Source organism: Sorex fumeus, unplaced genomic scaffold, assembly GCF_029834395.1.
Source record: "Sorex fumeus unplaced genomic scaffold, SorFum_2.1 ptg000037l, whole genome shotgun sequence".
Lineage (NCBI taxonomy): Eukaryota > Metazoa > Chordata > Mammalia > Eulipotyphla > Soricidae > Sorex > Sorex fumeus.
The window spans coordinates 9827499-9847500 of record NW_026606094.1 but is presented as its reverse complement, the minus strand read 5'-3'; the positions used below and the strand labels follow the sequence as shown (position 1 = coordinate 9847500).

Below are 20002 nucleotides of genomic sequence, written 5' to 3'. Positions count from 1 at the left end.
TGGTCCGTGGGGGTGACTTGGATTGGCTGAATTTTAAGGTTCCTGCCAATCTCATAATTTGGGTTTTCTAACTGACTTATCAAAGTAGCTGTAAACTTTCCTATGACATTCAGATAATAGTAAAGACAAAACTGTACTTTAACACAGCTTCAACCAAGACCTTTGGTTGATTTTTGCATTGCTATAAGAAGACGGAATTAAAACAATTAGTCAAATTATTTGAAAGTAGGTCTTTCATTTCTACTATATAGATGCACATGTAGACATAAAGGACTTCTGTTCTTATAATAATTTTAAAAGAAATAAAAATATTAAGGAGCCAGAGAGATCTGACCCCTTAATATTACATTCAAAGATTGTATTAAGGAATTTTTGCATGTAGGTAATTATTAGCTTAGGTAATTATTCCTGAGCCACACGATGCCCTTACTGTAGATTTTAAGCCATACCAGGTAACTCTTGAGGGCCACTCCCAGCTCTGAGCCCATGAATTCTTCGGGGGACCCATGTTGTACTGAATAGAACAGTTCGGCGCATGCAAGGCAAGTTACTTATCCTCTGTACTATCTCTCCAAATGAGACATCTAATTTTTTGTTTTGAGGCCACACTTGTTGAGACTCAGGGGTTACCCCTGACTCTGTTTTCAGCGATCACTCCTGGCAGTCTCAGAGGACCACATGAGATGCCAGGGATAAAACCAGGGTCAATTGCATACAAGGCAAGTGCCTTACCTGCTATACTATTGGTCTGGCCAAGACATTTCATTTTTAAATATTTTTTTAACTGATTTTGGGGGTCACATCGGTGGTGTTCAGGGCTTACTTCTGGTTTGTGCTCAGGTATCACTTCTGGTGGTGCTCGGGGATTAGAGGGGGAACCATATGAAATGCTGGGAAATAAAAATGGGTCTGTTGCAAGTCTCACCCGCTGTAAAACCTGTATGGCATTGTAGAGGATAATTTTACAGTATTTCCTCACAATGTGTTAACATTGAATAAACTATTAAAACTAAATTTATTTTCAATTCTGAGGAAAATAAATACACTATATTTAACAGTTTTGTAGGGACTGAAAGTTTTGAGCCTTTAATTTAATACTTTTAAAACTAAAATCATAGCTTAATTATTAGTTTATGTTATTAATAAATTTATCCCAAAACCAAAATATACTTTATTGGTTTTATTTTTTAAAGTATAATATTATCTTATGAGACATTTCTGTAAAATAACATTGCATATATAGGAATGGTAATAACTTTCATCCTAGAATTTAGTATGGAAATAATTAGAGTGGCACATTTGTGCTATATCAAAACTTAAAACATTGCCATATACATTCTTGAAAATGTAACAAATCTACAACAGGCAAATTATGTAATAAACATAGGCAAATTTATTAAAATACTCTAACCATTGACATTATATTTTAAAATTAATTTAAAAATCATCTCCTTATATGGTATGTGAAAACAGCATGATTCAAACTATATTGTCACTGTCACTGTCCTCCCGCTGTTCATTGATTTGCTTGAGCGGGCCCAGTAACATCTCCATTGTGACACTTGTTATTGTGTTTGACATATCGAACACATCATGGGTAGCTTGCTAGGCTTTACTGTGCGGGCAAGATACTCTTGGTAGCTTGCCGGGCTCTCCGAGAGGCGTGGAGGAATCGAACTCAGGTCAGCCATGTCAGTCGCATGCAAGGCAAATGCCCTACCTGCTGTGCTATTGCTCCAGCTCAAACTATATTAAAAATACTTTTTCTTATAGCTCAGGTCATAGGGCTACAGTAGTATTTAATTTTATATACTTATGTATAAATTTCTCACAAAACATCATCACAAATGTGCCCATTATCCTTACTTCTGTCCCTATGTCACCTTTGGTCTGATCTTTCCCCACCCCTACCCTTTCCCCCCACTATTTTTGATTGATAGGAACAGATTTGGCACATACCTCACTTTACCACCACCAACATGCCTACATCCTACACATGCTCTTCTGTTACATCTGGTCCATATACTATTCCTCCACCCCTCCTCCCTCTGTAATTGCCATGTCTATAATCCAGTGCCAAGGCTTGTTATCAATTGGTACTATCCATACCCTTGTTTCCATATATACTGAAGATGAGTGAAATCATCCAGTATTTGACCTTCTGTCTCTGGCTCACTTTGTCCAACATGATACTCTCCAATTCCATACAAACTACATAATTTTTAAAAGACACAATATGAAATACATAGGGCGTTTGCCTTGCACGCAGCTGACCTGGGTTCGAATCCTCTGCCCCTATCGGAGGGCTCGGCAAGCTACTGAGAGTATCACAGCCGCACGGCAAAGCCTGGCAAGCTACCCATGACATATTCAATATGCCAAAAACAGTAACAACAAGTCTCACAATTTGTTGTGAGATGTTACTGGTGCCCGCTCGAGCAAATCGATGAACAACAGGACAGTGCTACAGTGCTATTCTTAAATATTACTAACCAAATGATCATGAAATGTTTGAATTGCCTTCTTTCAGTCTTTAGTTTCCAAAGTTTCAATATCAAAAGCAAGCAAAAATGTGAAGTGACTAAAAGCCAAAATAAGAGAAACTGGCCCCTTGGATTGAAAAGCAACAAAGTGCCCAAATCAATGATACATTTTCTTTCAGACATATCAACTGAAGTGTTTGGTAAACTTATAGTTGGCTCTCACAATCCCTGACTCTAGTGGGTGCAATGTGAATTCAGTTAGTGACACATAGAGCCGTGGCTCCTATTCTTACCTGTTCACTCTCTCCACCTGAGGTCCTCTTAAAACCCTTTGCCCCTCCTTAACTACAGCCTCTAATTTCCCTTCTGTGGTTCTGGTGATGGGTGTTTAGCTGCTCTTTCTGTCTTCCTATATAATTTCTCTCCTGAAATGAACACACCCAATCTCCTATTACAGGGTTAAGAGCAATGACCTCAGTAACTAGACGCCATGGAGATTACTGATGCGCTCTACAAAAGTGCACTAGCAAGATGTACATCAAATAACTGCCTAGGAACCACGGAGGGTCTGTGGAGTGACCTGTGCCTGTGACCACAGTCTGTCTCTCAGCTCCTTCAAAGTGTCTCATTTAGCATATGGTTGGGCAACTGGGTCACACTACTGAGTGCGAATAGCAATATGCAAGCAAGCTATCAACACCACAAGCAAGCCAAGTGTAAGTTTGCTGAATAGTGAAGGTTATGCATGAGGAATAATACTGCCAGCTGCAACATCATTTAAAGGGTGGAACAATTAATCCAAAATAGAAATATGATTCCTCTGAAGACAGGAAGTAAATGGGTGGGTAGATCACAACTATTAGCATAAGCCTAAGTAAAGTAAAGGCCCTCCCGTTGATCATCGATTTGCTCGAGCGGGCCCAGTAACGTCTCCATTGGAGACTTTGTTGTTACTGTGTTTGGCATATCGAATATGTCACGGGGAGCTTGCCAGGCTCTGCCGTGCGGGCGAGATACTCTCGGTAGCTTGCCGGGCTCTCCGAGAGGGGCGAAGGAATCGAACTCGGGTCGGCCATGTTGGCTGTGTGCAAGGCAAACGCCCTACCGCTGTGCTATGGCCGACCCGAGTTCGATTCCTCCGCCCCTCTCGGAGAGCCCAGCAAGCTACCGAGAGTATTCGATATGCCAAACACAGTAACAACAAAGTCTCCAATGGAGACGTTACTGGGCCCGCTCGAGCAAGCCTAAGTAAAGAATAAAATATTAGAGACAAATCAAGGTAAGCATTTGAATATTGGGACTTTTATGTACAAAATTCAATCAAGCATAACAGAAGTTGCAACTGATCATATCTAGGAGGCAATGGTAATAAAGGATTGATGACTTTCAGTATAGGAAGTTACATTCAATATCTATAATATAAAAGATGTTATAAATGTAATGCAAAATCACATGGTAGTTTCTGCCCTTTCATTTTACACATAAACCAAAAAAAATTAATGTAAGACATCAGAGGGTAACTAGATAGGCTAAAAATTCTCAAAACGTTGTGAACAATTTGTTTAAGAATGAATCATGGGATAAAGTTTCAAAATACGCATCTATGCCTTTTCACTAAATGATTATTGGCATACAAGATTTTCTTAAAATGGAAGGAAATGGTCAAAGAGAGAGTACAGGCATTAAAGCTCTTGCATGTTCTCTGTTGATCCTGGTTTGATCCTCAGCATCACATGGTGCTGGAAATGGTTCCTAAGTATCATAGGGTGTGATACAAACTTACCTTATAAATGCAATTGAGGGAAAATACATTGAAATCATCACTATATTTAAGAATAAAATCTCAAAAATATTCCAAGAAAGAAACAATAAGGAACAGACCACCATAAAAATGGATACAATTATGGGAAAATATTTATGTTGTTAAGTTAAAAATACAAGTTTATGAATGAAAAGAATCCAGAGAAATACATAAAATAAGTAATACTGTTGCTACTGTGTGGTGAGATGAAAGATGCACTAGTCTCCTTTGTGTGTGTGTGTGTGTATATATATATATATTTGTATTTCAACAGTTCCTGTATTGAATACATAGCACTGTAGTACTGTCCTCCCGTTGTTCATTGATTTTTTTTAAAAATTTTTATTAGTGAGATACCATGAGATACAGTTGTAGACCTACAAATTTTGTGCTTGGGTTTCAATTATACAATAATCAAGTACCCATCCCTCCTCCAGTGCCCATTTTCCACCACCACGGATCCCAGTATCCATCCCCCCCCACCCCCACCTCATCCTACCCTGCCTCTGTGGCAGGGCATTCCCTTTTGTTCTCTCTCTCCTCTTGGGTATTGTGGTTTGCAAAAGAGGCAATGAGTGGCAATCATGTTTGGTCTACAGTCTACTTTCAGCCTACTTCTCCCATCCTGGGAGAATCCTCCCAACACCCTTTATTTGGTGCTTCCTTCTCATCTGAGCTCCCTTTTCCCCTAGCATATGTGGCTGGCCTTCAAGCCATGGAGTAAAATTCCTGGTACTAATCTCGGCCATTCTTGGGTGTTAGTCTCCTATTTTGTTACTTTATGTTCCCCAGGTTCATCAATGTTCTTGAGCGGGCACCAGTAACGTCTTCATTGTGAGACTTGTTACTGTTTTTTTTTTTTATAGTCCAGGAGTCTCTTTATTTTTTTTTCAAATACTATATTTATTTTTTTTCCTTTCCAGTGCTATCGGCTGGAGCGGTAGGGTATTTGCCTTGCACGCAGCCAACTTGGCCGACCCGAGTTCGATTCCTCCGCCCCTCTTGGAGAGCCGGGCAAGCTACTGAGAGTATCTTGCCTGCACGGTAGAGCCTGGCAAGCTCCCCGTGACGTATTTGATATGCCAGACACAGTAACAACAAAGTCTCCAATGGAGACGTTACTGGGCCTGCTCGAGCAAATCGATGATCAACAGGAGAGCCTTTACCTTTACTTTACTTCCTTTTTAAATTTTTATTAGTGAGACACCATGAGGTACAGTTGTAGATTTACAAATTTTGTGCTTGGGTTTCAATTATACAATGATCAAATACCCATCCCTCCACCAGTGCTCATTTCCCACCACCATGAATCCCAGTATCCCTCCCCCCCATCCTCCCCCTTCCTCTGTTCCACCCTGCCTCTGTGGTAGGGCATTCCTTTTTGTTCTCTCTCTCCTTTTGGGTGTTGTGGTTTGCAAAAGAGGCATTGAGGGGCAATCACGGCAATCATGTTTGGTCTATAGTCTACTTTCAGCATGCTTCTCCCATCCTGGGAGGCTTTATTTTTAAACAAACACTTCTCATGCCATGAATTCATAGGGAATGGGCTCGAGCAGCTCAGCCTCCTTTCCATTAGTTCTTACAAAGTGTGCTTCTCTGGGTGGAGCAGGCTGGAGCTTCAGTTGAACCCAAGTTCCTTTCTCTTTGGCTTCCTTCTTTTTTTTGATCATTTTCCTTCACCCGTTTCAGGAAGCTGTCTTGACTTTCAGAGTGCTTAATATGCTCAATGCGAACATTAATTCTCTTGGCAAGAATCTTGCTCTTGACTTGTTTGTTAACAACACTGCCAACAGCATGCTGGGTAACATTGTAGACTCTTCCAGTTTTGCCATAGTAACATTTGTGGGGCATTCCTTTTTCGACAGAGCCTATTCCCTTTATGTCTATGATATCACCTTTCTTGTATATATACATGTACATGGCCAAAGGAACAACTCCATGTTTCCTGAAAGGTCTGGAAAACATACAGAGGGTGCCCCTCCGCTTTTTCTTTGTGTTGGTCATTTTTGCGATTTACTGGATGTTGGCGATTCCGGCCAAAAGGAAGCTGTTGTTACTGTTTTTGGCACATCGAATACACCATGGAAGCTTGCCAGGCTTTGCGGTGCGGGAGGGATACTCTCGGTAGCTTGCTGGGCAATCTGAGAGGGAATTGAATACATATTCTCTTTTATTAAAAAAAGCCATATTTGTATAGTTAACACAAATGAAATTCATCCCAGAAGGAATGTACTTTGTGTGAGGGTTTATAGTCATGCAATCACAAACCACCACAATAAATTCATCAAAATCAAAAATCAAATCATCCTGTTATTCGTCGATTGCCTCGAGCAGGCCCCAGTAACGTCTCCTTCATCCTAGCCCTGAGATTATATTCAAGGCTCTTTAGGAGAATGAGACCCATCATTGTTACTGGTATTTGGCATATTGGGTATGCCACGGGGAGTTTGCCAGACCCTGCCGTGTGGGCAGGCTACATTCGGTAACCTGCCAGTTTGTCCAAAGTAGGAATGAGATAATAAGATGTCATAATAAGATGGCACGCGGCCGCAAATGCTGCCAGAGCCCTGGTCGGGGCGGGGAGGAAAGCTCAACCCGCTCCCCTCCAAGGGGCCCTGGCGGCGAGGACAGGCAGGCGCGGGGGCAGGAGACTGCACTGTTCTTCTTCCGGGAGCTGGTTTTTATAGTCTCTGAGTCTTGGCTGTTGATGGGATTACACGGCGCCAGGGGGCCAGTTGGTGGTTGTGACCCCTGCCTACTGGAATTTGGAGGATCTGGGTGGAAGATGCTCGACCCAAATCCGAGTAGGCTTGGAGATCTCGGCCCCAGAACCCGCGTGACTTTGTCCCTCTGTCAGTACCTTCATGTGTGTGGAGAGTGAGTGGTCTCAGCATGGTGGCGGCTGGTCCTGGAGGTCTTTGGCTGCCGGAGCCCTGGTCAGGGCGGGGAGGAAAGCTTAACCCGCTCCCCTCCAAGGGGTCCCAGTGAGTGAGGACAGTCAGGCGCAGGGGCTTCTCGGCCTTTTGGCTAAGATCAAGTGTAGTGTAATGAATTCATAAATGCAATAAATGAATTTTCCAAGCACCCCTCCCCCTGTGCTCTTTTCTTTCTGATCTCCTCAGTTCTCTATCTTAGCAACCACTATTCTCACTTCTGACCTTATCATTGTTATTTTACAGATTATAAGTGGACTTATACTATTTATAGATTTTTGTATATGGCTTAACGTTTTTGACGCATCTATGCCATTGTACCATCATTTTATTCTGGTCAATGGCCGAAGCTATATTTCCTGGTATGAGTTTACTTCACAGTGTTTATCCTTTAACTAGCTGGTGGATATTAGGGTTACTTCTATTTTTTTGGCTATTGTAAACAAAGTTGTCATAAATATTCATGTTCAGGTATTTGCATGGGCATATGCTTTTATTTCTCCAGAGTAAATATTTAGGAGTTCTCAGGCTGAGTTAAATAAAAGTGTGTTTAAGTTTCTAAGAAACTGTGAAACTGTTTTCCAAAGCAGATGCATAATTTTGCATCACTGCTAGCAGTTGATGAGACTATATCTTGCTTTTATTTATGTAAAACTTTTTTTTTTTGCTTTTTGGGTCACACCTAGCAATACACAGGGGCTACTCCTGGCTCATGCACTCAGGAATTACTCCTCACAGTGCTTGGGAGACCATATGTGATAGTGGGAATTGAACCAGGGTCGGCAGCATGCAAGGCAAATGCCCTACTTGCTGTGCTATCACTCTAACCTCAATATCTTTCTTTCTTTTATAATCAGAAAAAAGTCATTATTAGAGATTTGGGTATGCTGCAATTATAACGTTCCTAGCATTTCTGGTTTGAATAAGATGAATGCAAGTAGGTATTTGTCACTTTATCTTGAGTCCAGTGGTGAACTGCTAAATTTTTTAATGCTTCAGTAGAGTTTCTAGTTTTCAAGGTTATTCTCAAGGTCTAGAATTTAGAGTAGTTGAAATTGTTTGTAAGTGGGTGATTTTATCAGCATTGAGTAGACTGAAATGTGGGAAGAATGCATAGTCTTAATAATTAAAACTAAGTTATCACAGAAAAAGAGATTGTATATCTATTAGTAGTTTTTAAATTCTAAAATTTTTAAAAAAATTTTATTTATTTTTTTAAAACTTATTTATTTATTGAATCACTGTGGGAAAAGTTACAAAGCTTTCAGGTTTAGGTCTCGGTCATGCAAATATCAAACACATTTCCCTTTACCAATACTTATTTTTCACCACGAAGAACCCCAATAAACCCCCATCCCCCACCCCTCCCAATGCCTGTGAGGCAGATGAATTCTAGTTAACACTCTATCTACGTTGACTAGATTCATCGTTTCAATAAAAGATGCACCATTATTAGAGTTTACACCCTCAAATCAGACATGCTGAAAGGGCATTGTGAAATGATTTGCTTTCTACAGCTGGGTTCAAGAATTAAATGTTGCGCGGCCGCAATAGCGGCCGCACGGTTTTCAATTTCTGCTATTTTACTTATTAACCCTGGAAGTATTTCTGCTGAGAGTCGGATAATTAAGAGATTGGTTTTTGTGCTCTAGAGCCATGGCCGTGCTGGAGAGCCGCTCCTGGGGGGCAACTGTTGACCTCGGTAGGGCGTGAAGGATGAGCCACGAACGACTCCCTTCCCGTGAGGTTTTAGTCGCCCCATCATGACCAGCTCATACCTGGCTTTCCATAAAGCTCCCAAGCGGCTGCCATCTTTCTTTCCAGAGGGAAGAAGGCGAAAGGGGCCAACACTTTGCAGGGGGTGGGGGTGGGGTTCACTGGTACCTGTAAAGGAGAGTGCTTCTCCTGGGTCCAAAGCCAACTTAATGCCACGCCTCTGTGTCTTTCTCCTGACTGGATTCTAATATATTTTTATTTAACATGTTTTTGTTTCAGACCCACATTCAGCAATACTCAGGGCTTACTCCTGGCTCTTATGTTTAGGGATCACTCCAAGCACATTCATGTGAAGTGCTTGCACTGCATGCAGACAATCCAGGTATGGTCTCTGGTGCTATGAATGGTTTCCCAACCACTGCCACAAGTGACCCATGAGGAGAGAGCCAGCCAGCAGAAGCCCTGAGTCCTGTCAGGTGTGGGCCAAAGCAAAACAAAGTAGTCCTCATACAATTTTTATCATTCTTAAACAATTAGGCTGGAGTGATAGCACAGAGGTAAGGCGTTTGCCTTGCACGCAGCCAACATGGCCGACCCGAGTTCGATTCCTCCGCCCCTCTTGGAGAGCCCGGCAAGCTACCAAGAGTATCTCGCCCACACGGCAGAGCCAGGCAAGCCACCCGTGATGTATTCGATATGCCAAACACAGTAACAACAAAATCTCCAATGGAGACGTTACTGGGCCCGCTTGAGCAAATCGATGAACAACGGGAGGGCCTTTACTTTACTTTACTTTAAACAATTAGGAGAACTCTGTGCTTCAGCGTGATAGTTACAAACATCAGTTATACTGCATAATCCTATAAAAGGAGCAGGTAGAGCAAATAGTGTTAAATTGTACTACTTGATACCAAGTGACCAAATTAAACAGATCCATGAAAGCTACGTACTTTTCATTTGTTTCATAAAATAGCTTAGAATAAAAAGAAAACTGTTAACATTTAATTTAAATCTTAATCATATAAATTTGTTTTTTGTTTTATAAAGTCTGATTCTACACTACAGGCATAAAAACACGACAAAGTTTCTTTGGCATCCTGGAAAGATAGTGCCTTGGTTAGTGTGCCAAGCTGGTAGGCCTATTCTGCAGTTGGCTTCTCCCCGAGTATTTTGTAACCTGCTGAGTTTTTATAGCTTCTTTTACATTGTGTGGTAAAGTGAAATAAAAAAGAAACTTTATTTAAGGCTATGTAAATCAGACCTGCCAAATACCAGTCAAACTGAGAATACATATTTAACTGAGTTTTATGTGACAATTTATAATGTTATCCAATAAAATAAACATTTACCACACAGTATGACAGTACCTCTCTAATGCATATTGTGACAGTTTTTCATCTTCAAGAAGAATCCAGATTTACAGAATTTTTTTTTTTAGTGTATATATGTATGTGTTGGCTAGCCTTCAAATTTATTGCCATTGATTTACAGAATTTGGAATCAGATGAAACATTTTAAGTCAACCTTGTTAAAATCTCTTGTTATATAAGAAAAGAATGGAAATGAAGTATCATCAACTTTCTTAGCCATAATACATTTTTCAGTACTTTAACCTAGGAAAAACATTCCCTAATCAAAGTTAAATCTTATCTGAGAATTATATTTATATGGGAGATAAAAATAATTATTCTATAAAACATGTTTGAAGAGTTCCTATTTCTAATCTTAATTTTTACTAAAAAACACTTTTTCCTACTTAACTATTTCTAATGTATTTCAATACTGTGTAATCAGCATTTTGGATTATTTAAAAATTACAGCTCAGATACTATTTAAAAGTGTTTGCTTTCATCAATACATCCAAGTTAAGGTATTAAGAAGTTGTTCCCTTTGAACAAAAAATTGCCTGCTTAACTTTAAAATCTTCTCTTCTTACATGGGATTAAGTAACAAGGAAATTAGCAGTACTGACACAAAGCTCGGATTTAACACTTAAGAGTAAAGCCTTGAAGCATTTGGCTTTATAAATCAGTGCAAACATAGCAATAATCTTGAAAGTATTAATTCCTTTCTTAGGCTGTTTTTGATGGAGACCACTATTCACTTCAATGAAACATAACCATTGGTAGGGAACAAAACCAACTAAACAGATAATTTCATTCACCTGTGATTTTTTTTTGTATTTGTAACTATCTTGGGTCACATTCTGTTCTCAAATATAAAAGATCTCATAAACTACAGTTTAAGATTATTGATTTTAAATTTAAATATGATATCAATGCTTAAATTATATGTGATGGTGGCAGAAAATAGTCAAGAGAAGAGGGAATAAGAAACTATAGCTATGGCCAAAATCCAGATAAATATTATTAACCAATATGGGAAACACTATTTTTTATCTTCTGTATCTATAGTTTTATACTCACTAGAGCATCTGAACATTTAAATTAAAATTATATAATCTCATATCAGCATTAATCTTAAAAACATTATCTGCTGACATATTACTTAATAAATCAATTTCTCAAAAAATATTTTGTAGAAAATAAAAATTAATCTTTAGAAAATTTATCAAAATCCCCTCTTGCAACAGAAATAAAAACCTTTTAATATATTGTTTGATACTAGTATGTATTAGTTGAGTACCAATAAAATGGTCTTAACCATAAATTTTCTGAATAAAATGAAATATGGTAAAAATAAATTTTAGGTCAGACAATTCAGTAAAATTAGCATGTCTGTTTTCTTGACTTTCCAAGTAAATATTTACATTTGGTCAGATATTCAGACCAATACATATGAGCAAATATTTGCTTTTATGTACCACCCCTTATAATATCATTTATAGAGGATTTACAACAATTACTGTGATTTATTCAAACATTTTTATCAGTAAGTCATATTCTACAAGTACCGTAACCATCACTGTTTTTGTAAGTAATTTGATGAAATTTTAAGGACTCATTCTCTAATTCTAAAAATTGAAATTAAAACAATCTTCCTAAGAGTATTCTGAACTACATTATATATCATGTTATTCTAGGAGTGAGGAAATAGGTAGGGACCAAAGAGATAGTAGAGTGGGAAGCCACTTGCTTTTAAAGCAGACAATCTGGGTTCGCTTCCCAGTACCACATACAGGTCCCAGAGTATGGCCCAGAGTGATCCCAGAGCACCGATGAGTGTGCCCCCCCCCCAGCCTCCCCAAAAAGTGAATATTCCCTAACTATGTCAAATGTGAAGTAGAAAAAAGCAAAATAAAGACCTTGTTTGTCCAAACCTCTTAAAAGGCTCTTTATATTTTACATTCAAGATTGTTCAAAGAATATTTCACATACAAAAATTCTCCAAACATAATACTAAATATTGTAGTTTAGTTTCAATTAGAGTGGTGGCATACAGTTCTAATAGAAAGAAGAATAAGACAATTTATTTGCACTGAGTCCATGCTGTGAGAGTTCATGGTTTTACTATATGATGAAAAATTATCACTAATGAATATTTGAAAAACATAATTGTATACAGAATATGGGAATTATTCAGTGCTTGAGGAAAAAAAGACTATTACTTTTGGTGGATCACTTATGAGCCTAGCGTTTTACTCAAAGAAATGGAACAATAAATCTACATGTTGAGTGACAAAGCCTTTTCTTCCAAAAGCTTTCATTTTTTTTTTCAAGGGAAAAAATACAGAAAGAAAAAAATCAATATATAGAGTAGTTTAGTCCTGGAAAGGGCTTTCTTAAAGAGAAACCTCAGTCAAGGTTGAAAGAGCAATTAATGCAGGCTCAAAAATCTGGGCCATTCTGATAGAGTTCAGTTAACATGTGGCAGAAGTAATCATCCACTTGTGAAAATGATTTTCGGTTCATTCTCAAACACCTTTCAGACACTCATGATCCCATTTAACTGACAACAATACAGGCTATCTGTGGGCACCACTGCATTGGATGTGAAAACCAATAGGGACCAAATGCCCTCCGGCACTTTCAGTCCTCCCTCATGTTTTCTGCTGCTTGCATAAAAGGAATCTTCCTGTCACTTCATTCTTCCTTTTTCTTTAACCTTGTAAGATTAAGTCTTTTTTAAAAATCTTGTTTTCAGCTGAGGATGAGAAAAAGAAAGCGATTCCAGACAACAGTGTGACTTGGGCACTAAGAAACTAGAAACAAATACTTTTCACATACTTCCTGCAGTCTTCTGGGAAAGAGCAAAGGAAGAAGAGAGGAAAGGGAGGGAACCCCAATAAAATGATACATTTTGCGAGGGTTTATGATTGAAGAGATTATGACTGTATAAAAAATGTAAAACTCCTTTCACTGATCAAGAACATAAAGTCCTTGAACTATAGACACAGAATGCTTATAAAAAGCAAATCGAATCAAACTGGGACAGATCTTGTCCCATTTTTCTGTACGATGTTTTGAAGAACCAATATCCCAAATCATTATGTTTCCTTTTCCAGAGCAGCCCCTTATTTTACTGGTTAATCTCAGCTAAACAGGAGTCAGATTTTAGTTTTCAGAATTATCAGTTAAGTGTAAATCTAAGGTATAAAAGAAATCCTTAAAAAAAATTGAGTACTACATAACCTAGACACTGTACAGAGGCAAACTGGCAGGATCAGACCACAAAATTCCATTCCACACTCAGATTCAGACAGCAAAAATAAATGATTATTTCTTGCCCTGCCACAGAGGCAGGGTGGGATCGGGCGGATGGGGGGTGGGAGGAATACTAGGACCAGTGGTGGTGGAAAATGGGCACTGGTAGAGGGATGGGTATTTGATCATTGTATAATTGAAACCCAAGCACAAAAATTTGTAAGTTTACAACTGTACCTCATGGGGTTTCACTAATAAAAATTTTAAAAAAATCATTCTTAAAGGAGATATTTTGAAATAAATGCTAGTGCTCTATCTCCTAAAACCAAAATTTAAGACATGAATATTGCTAAGAAACATATTTTTTTAAATGCCAAATGCAAGCCAAGGAACCTAAATAAGACTAGAAATTTTTTTTCATTAAAAGTCAGGCCAAAATATTTTTAATATTTGATAATGATGGCAGAGGGACAAAGCCACGCGGGTTCCGGGGCCGAGATCTCCAAGCCTACCCGAATTGGAGTCGAGCATCCTCCACCCAGATCCTACAAATTCCAGTAGGCGGGGGTCACACCCACCACCTGGCCCCCTGGCGCCGTGTAATCCCATCAGCGGCCAAGACTCAGAGACTACAAAATGCAGCTCCCGGAACCGCGCGGCCGCGAATGCATCTTATCAGAACATCTTTTTATGATATCTCATTATCTCATTCCTACTCTGGACAAACTTGCAGGCTATCGAATATAGCCTGCCCACAGGGCAGAGTCTGGCAAACTCCCCGTGGCGCACCAAATATGCCAAATACCAGTAACAATGATGGGTCTCATTCTCCTAAAAAGCCTTGAATAAAATCTCAGGGCTCGGATGAAAGAGACGTTACTGGGGCCTGCTCGAGGCAATCGACGATTAACAGGATGATGAATGAATGAATGAATTTGATAATGATGATGATTATCAGTCTCTAATCTAAACAGAAAATTTATCCCAATACTTAATTTCAATCATTCATGATATTGAAAAGCAAATACTTGTAAAGATACTCATATCTGACTTTGATCCAAATATACCCCATCAAAGACTATTTTGTACAGCATGTTATTAAGACTTTTCTTTTTTTTTTTCCCATTTGAGTTTCATGCTCTGGTTGGTTTAGCATCACACCTCTTTGTGTGTGTAATTGTGTCCCTACTACAACAAAGTTCCAGGTTCATCCTCTGTCATATAGAGGATTTCTCTATTTCCAAAATCTGCAAACTACCAGTTGCACTGATCAAGGAGTTTGTTTTAGTTTTGGCAGTTTCCTTGTTTAATGATTTCCCAGTCTCCATGAGTGAAATCATCGGAAACCATCTTTTACGTCCTTAATTCACTTAGTATGATCATCTCAAGTTCCATGCATTTTCCCCAAGGCACAGTTTCATCCTTCACAACAGCAGAAAACAGTATTCCATCAATATATGAACTTCATCCAGTTATTTATTGATAGACATTTTGACTGGTTCTAGATTTTGGATAGTCCTAGATTTGGAGAGTCTATATTGTGGATATTTATTTGATGAACACAGGGGTGCAAATACCGTTTTAGTATCTTCCTACTTTTTTCTCTGAGTAGGACAGCTATATGAAATTACTATCTGAATTTTTCATGGACTTCCCAGAAGTTCCAGGACCCACTCACAGCAATACTGAGATGGGCAGTAGAGAATTGACAGTCTTCTTGGCTCAGTAGCTTCCTGGGCTACTCCAGGAAGTGCTGAGAGAGCAGATGAGGAGGATATAGCATGGGATGTAACTTGAGGCTTTGCAAATGCAAAGCTCCAGTTCTCTGGAGTATCCTCTGGGCCTCTTCATTTGCACTTTTGTGTTACTTGTTTGGGGTGGGGGCACATCTGGTGATACTTGGGAGCTGCTCTGAGCAATGCTCAGGAGGCCAGGGGGTGCTAGGGATCACATACAAGGCATGTGCTCTAGTCCTTTATCTCTGATCTTCATTTCTAGGTTGCTATAGGAATTTTCCACAGCCGCTGTACTAATTTATGTTCCCACCAGTAGTGCACAGAGTTCCTTTTCCTTCATATCCTTACTGATACTGTTTTTTTTCTAATTTTTTTTTAGGATATTTTCACCAATGTGAAGTGATAGTTTGTGATGATTTTGTTTTGCATTTCTTGAAAAGTACGATGTTGAATTTTTTTTCCATGTGTCTGTGGCCATTCTTTTTTTTCTTTGGAGAAGTGTCTATTATAATCTTTTACCTATTTTTTGACCAGACTGCTTGCATTTTTAAATCAATTATACAGGTACTCTAAGTATTTTAGATACTGTTTATGAACAAACATATATATGAAGTATGACATACAAAACTTCAAATTTGTTGCACTCCAATTTATTCTTTTCCTTCCCCTGCCATTTTTTAATTTATGTCTTTCATCCACTGAAATGTTCTTCAAAATACAGTGATGTTTTCATTACTTTTTATCTTCAGAAGATTCATCACTTTGTTAAAAGTTACAGTGTGTGAATTTCCAGACTGATTATATGATGCCTCAAAAGAGGGAAAGAAGGAAAACTTATGTAAACAATGAACTCAGAAACCCACTCCCAACAAGAAAATTGGCATAGAATCAGGTTTACAACTCCATCCACAGTGAGAAGACAGAAATCGTAAAGATCTAAATTTCTGGGAGTCAGCTATGACAAATTCAAAAGGAAGGACACACTTAACTCTACTTGTCAAAAACTCCATGACACTAAGTAATTAAAATGAGATTGTTTACTTTAGCAAAACGAGGTATTTTTGCAAGTTAATTCCATTAAGCTTTCTTCTTCCTGAAAGTGAGGCAGATTAACAATAATGAAGTAAGTTATTTAGAAAAGGTTTCATGTAGGAGTTGAACTATATTATACTGCATATTGAAAGTGACTTCCCCTTTGGGGTGCAACATTCCTAAACTACAGCAAATTAATCAAACACATTAAAAGTTTTTACAAAATATATAAACTGGATTCTACACAAATAATTTTAATCTCAAATTTCACTCCTGTACATGGAGATAATGCAGTACCTTAATAATGAAGATAGTTAAATGAATATACATATCAATTTACCGCCAATTTAATGCCAATTTTACAAATTGAACAAACTAAAAAATGATGTACTCGAGTAAGAAAAAAAATTGAAACTGTTTTCCACTCTGTTCTTTAGGATATCGGGATACAAAAAAGATATTATGTAGAAATAACATGGTTTGACGGCAGTAATTGTGAGAAATAACAAAACAACAGAGGCAAAATATATTTTAGAACTTCATTGTTTCTAACAGTTTCAGACAATAAGATGTGAAGAGTGGGTAAAGGTGTTGGTACTCATGGAGAGAGTATCTGTATTGTTTCTGAAATTACTGAACCTTTTCAAGGACTATATTATATGAGCAATGTTTTCCAGAAAGCACTTTGGGAGATTAGCAGGACCACTAATGAGTCATTAAGAAATGAAATTATACAACTGAGTTCTTACATTCTGTTCAGAATTAACTAATATACTCATCATAATGAAAACATGTTCAACTTCTAACCTCATCTTATAGGCCTCTAGAAGAATTTTCACTGGAGGAAAATTGAGGGTTTTTGTTTTAATTTGGACAATAATCTCCCTATGTCATTTTTGATTCCTGAAAGATTATCATTGTTATTTTCTTCTTTAAATTTCTTTTAAATTTAGGCACTGCAATTTACAATAATATTAATAACAACGTTTCATGCATGTGATGCTTTAACACTAACCTCCATCAGAAAGTCATTGTCCTTCCAATGTGTCAAGTTCCCTTCTTCTCCACCTAAGTGAAGTCAGTTCTATAAGCCAACTGTTAGGTCCTGTTGTCACTGACCAATTTTCATTTTGTTATGCTTCATTATAGCCGACATATGAGAAAAATCATTCTGCATTTTCCTCTTTCTTTCTACCTTTATTCAGAATGATATCCTCTAGTTCCATCCATATAACATGGACCATAGGATTTCATCTGTTCTTTTTTGTTTTCCAATTTTGGTCATACCCAGAGATGCTCAGGGGTTACTCCTGGCTCATGCACTCTGGAATTACTACTGATGGTGCTCAGGGGACCATATGGGATGCTGATCCAATCCTGTCTGCTGTGCTATTGCTATCAATTTTAACGGTTCTTAAAACTGAGAAATATTTTAATGGGAATATTTCAAAGTTTCTTTGTCCAAGTATCCATTCTTGGGCACGTGGATTGTTTCCAAGTCTTGGCAACTAAGAATAGTACTGCAGTGAACATAAGAATGCAAACGTCTTTTTGAAATATTGTTTTGGGCTCTTGGATACATGACAAGAAGTAGAACTGTAGTGTCATGTAAAAGCTCAATTCTTAAGTTTGGAAAACTATCCATAGATTTTCCACAGAAGCTGTACCAGGGAATACTCCCATCAACACTGAACACAAGTTCCTTTTTACCCACCACCCTACTGGCACTTATTGATTCTACTAATTTGGGGTGCGGGGGCAAACCTGACAGGGCTCAGTACTGGTAAGGCTTGGGGGCACCACATGGGATGCCGGGGATAGAACCCATGTCAGCCATGTGCAACTCAAATGCCGTACCTGCTTTACTATCTCTCTGACCACATTTACTTACTTTTGACATTTGCTAGTCTTACTGTGCGATGATATCTCACTGCTGTTTAGATTTGCTTCTCCCTAATGGGAACTGATGAGAAGCACATTTTCATACACCTACTGGCCATGTGTGTGTCTTCTTTGAGGAAGTTTCTGTTCAGTTCTTCTCCCACTTTTTCAGTGAAGTAACATAGTTCCTTTTCAACAAACTCATTTTGGGCCAAAGAGATAGCATAGTGGATAGGGCACATGCCTTAGGCATGATTAACCTGGTCTCTACAGCTGATTCCTGGCACCCCATATGAACCCCAGGGCCTGCCAGGAGTGATCCCAGAGTACAGAGCTAGGAACAAGCCCTGAGCACTGTCAGGTGTGGAAATAAAGAAATTCACTTAGAGAAATGTGAAGGGGTGGAGAAAGAGAGAGGGGAGAGGAGAAAGGAGAGGAGAAAAAAAGAGGGAGAGAGAGGGAGAAGAGAGGGAGGATAAAGGGGGGGAAGAGAGAGAGAGAGAGAGAGAGAGAGAGAGAGAGAGAGAGAGAGAGAGAGAGAGAGGGAACACATATGGTCTTTTCAAGAGCACAAAAAGCTGTCTCCCTAGTTTTTGAATTTTTGTGAAGACTTGCAAATGCCTTATGGATCTTGGACATTAACTCTTTGTCATTTTCTTCCATTTCATATTCCGTGTTGTTAACGCTCTGGTTTTACCTAATTAGGGCATCAATGGAGAGCTATGGAATTTAGAAAACAAATGGCCTATGCCCATCTCCACAAAAATACTTGAATTCTTCCTGATAGCCAGCAGCAAGTTGCAAAGATTTCCTTACCAGCCCTGCTGCACAACGTTTTTGGTTTTCCAGTTTTATGCTTTTCAGTCCAGTAATTCAAGAGGATTGTGACACTCTAGTTCAAGACTCGAGGGAAAGAGCTGTGTGACCTGCTTGCTGTCACACCAGCACAGATGCTGGAGCCTGGCCTCAGGGTCTCAGTCCCCTGCCCTCTTCCCTTGGATTTTCATGGCTATTTTGATGAACTTCCTAACACCTCCAGCTAAGGACCCAGCTTCGCGCTCATTCTTGCTAATCTTCCTCTGACACGGTGCCTCTGAGTTCTGGACATGTCAGTCGGTCCCACACATCTCCCACGGACTGCTCACATCTCTGACTCTGCCATTGCTGAACTTCCATGCTCGTCTTGGATTGCGCTGACATCAGCTGCACTTTTGAACAAATTCTTGCCTGGCTTCCCCTCCGACAGCTGCGTGCTGCCCTTCTTACGCTGTCAGTTATGCACCACTTATATTTCACCCGTTTCTGTCATTTGATTTGTTTACTTCTAGAATTTCACATTCCCAATTTCTCCCTGTGCCACAGGTCAACTGTCACTTTCTCAGAGAAGATGCTCTAACATCCTGAATAGGGTCACAGCGTTTTATTACGTGCATTAGAGTGATGACATTTGCCACGTTTCTCCGGTAGTCTGACTATGACCTCTGATGTGGCTGACTGCACCGTTTCCAGCAAAAAACTCAGCACTATGAGGTCAATGATCACATCATTTACAAAGACCCTGTCTATCCCCATTGCCTTGTACTGTGCCTCAAGAGAGCACGTGTTCCATAAACAGGCTTGAATTAAGAAATGACTGCTTCTGACTGATGGGCCAGACCTTGGTGGGCCAGATGGTGCTTGATGATAATTCCCAGCTCACTGATCAGGGTAATATGTGGTGCCAGGTTCAAACTAGGGCCTCACACATGCAGGGCAAATGCTCTACTTGATATATATATGAGAGAAGAGTAAGGAGGGAGTGTCTAAGAAAGGTATC

At 39.1% G+C, this 20002-nt stretch overlaps 1 protein-coding gene and 1 pseudogene across 8 annotated transcripts in view; both read right to left on the bottom strand.

Annotated features, from left to right (window-relative positions):
• The window catches only part of CADPS2 (calcium dependent secretion activator 2), a 546904-nt gene that overhangs the window by 182896 nt on the left and 344006 nt on the right, over positions 1 to 20002 (bottom strand). The window lies entirely within an intron of this gene.
• On the bottom strand, positions 5793 to 6288 carry LOC130027408 (60S ribosomal protein L21-like; annotated as a pseudogene).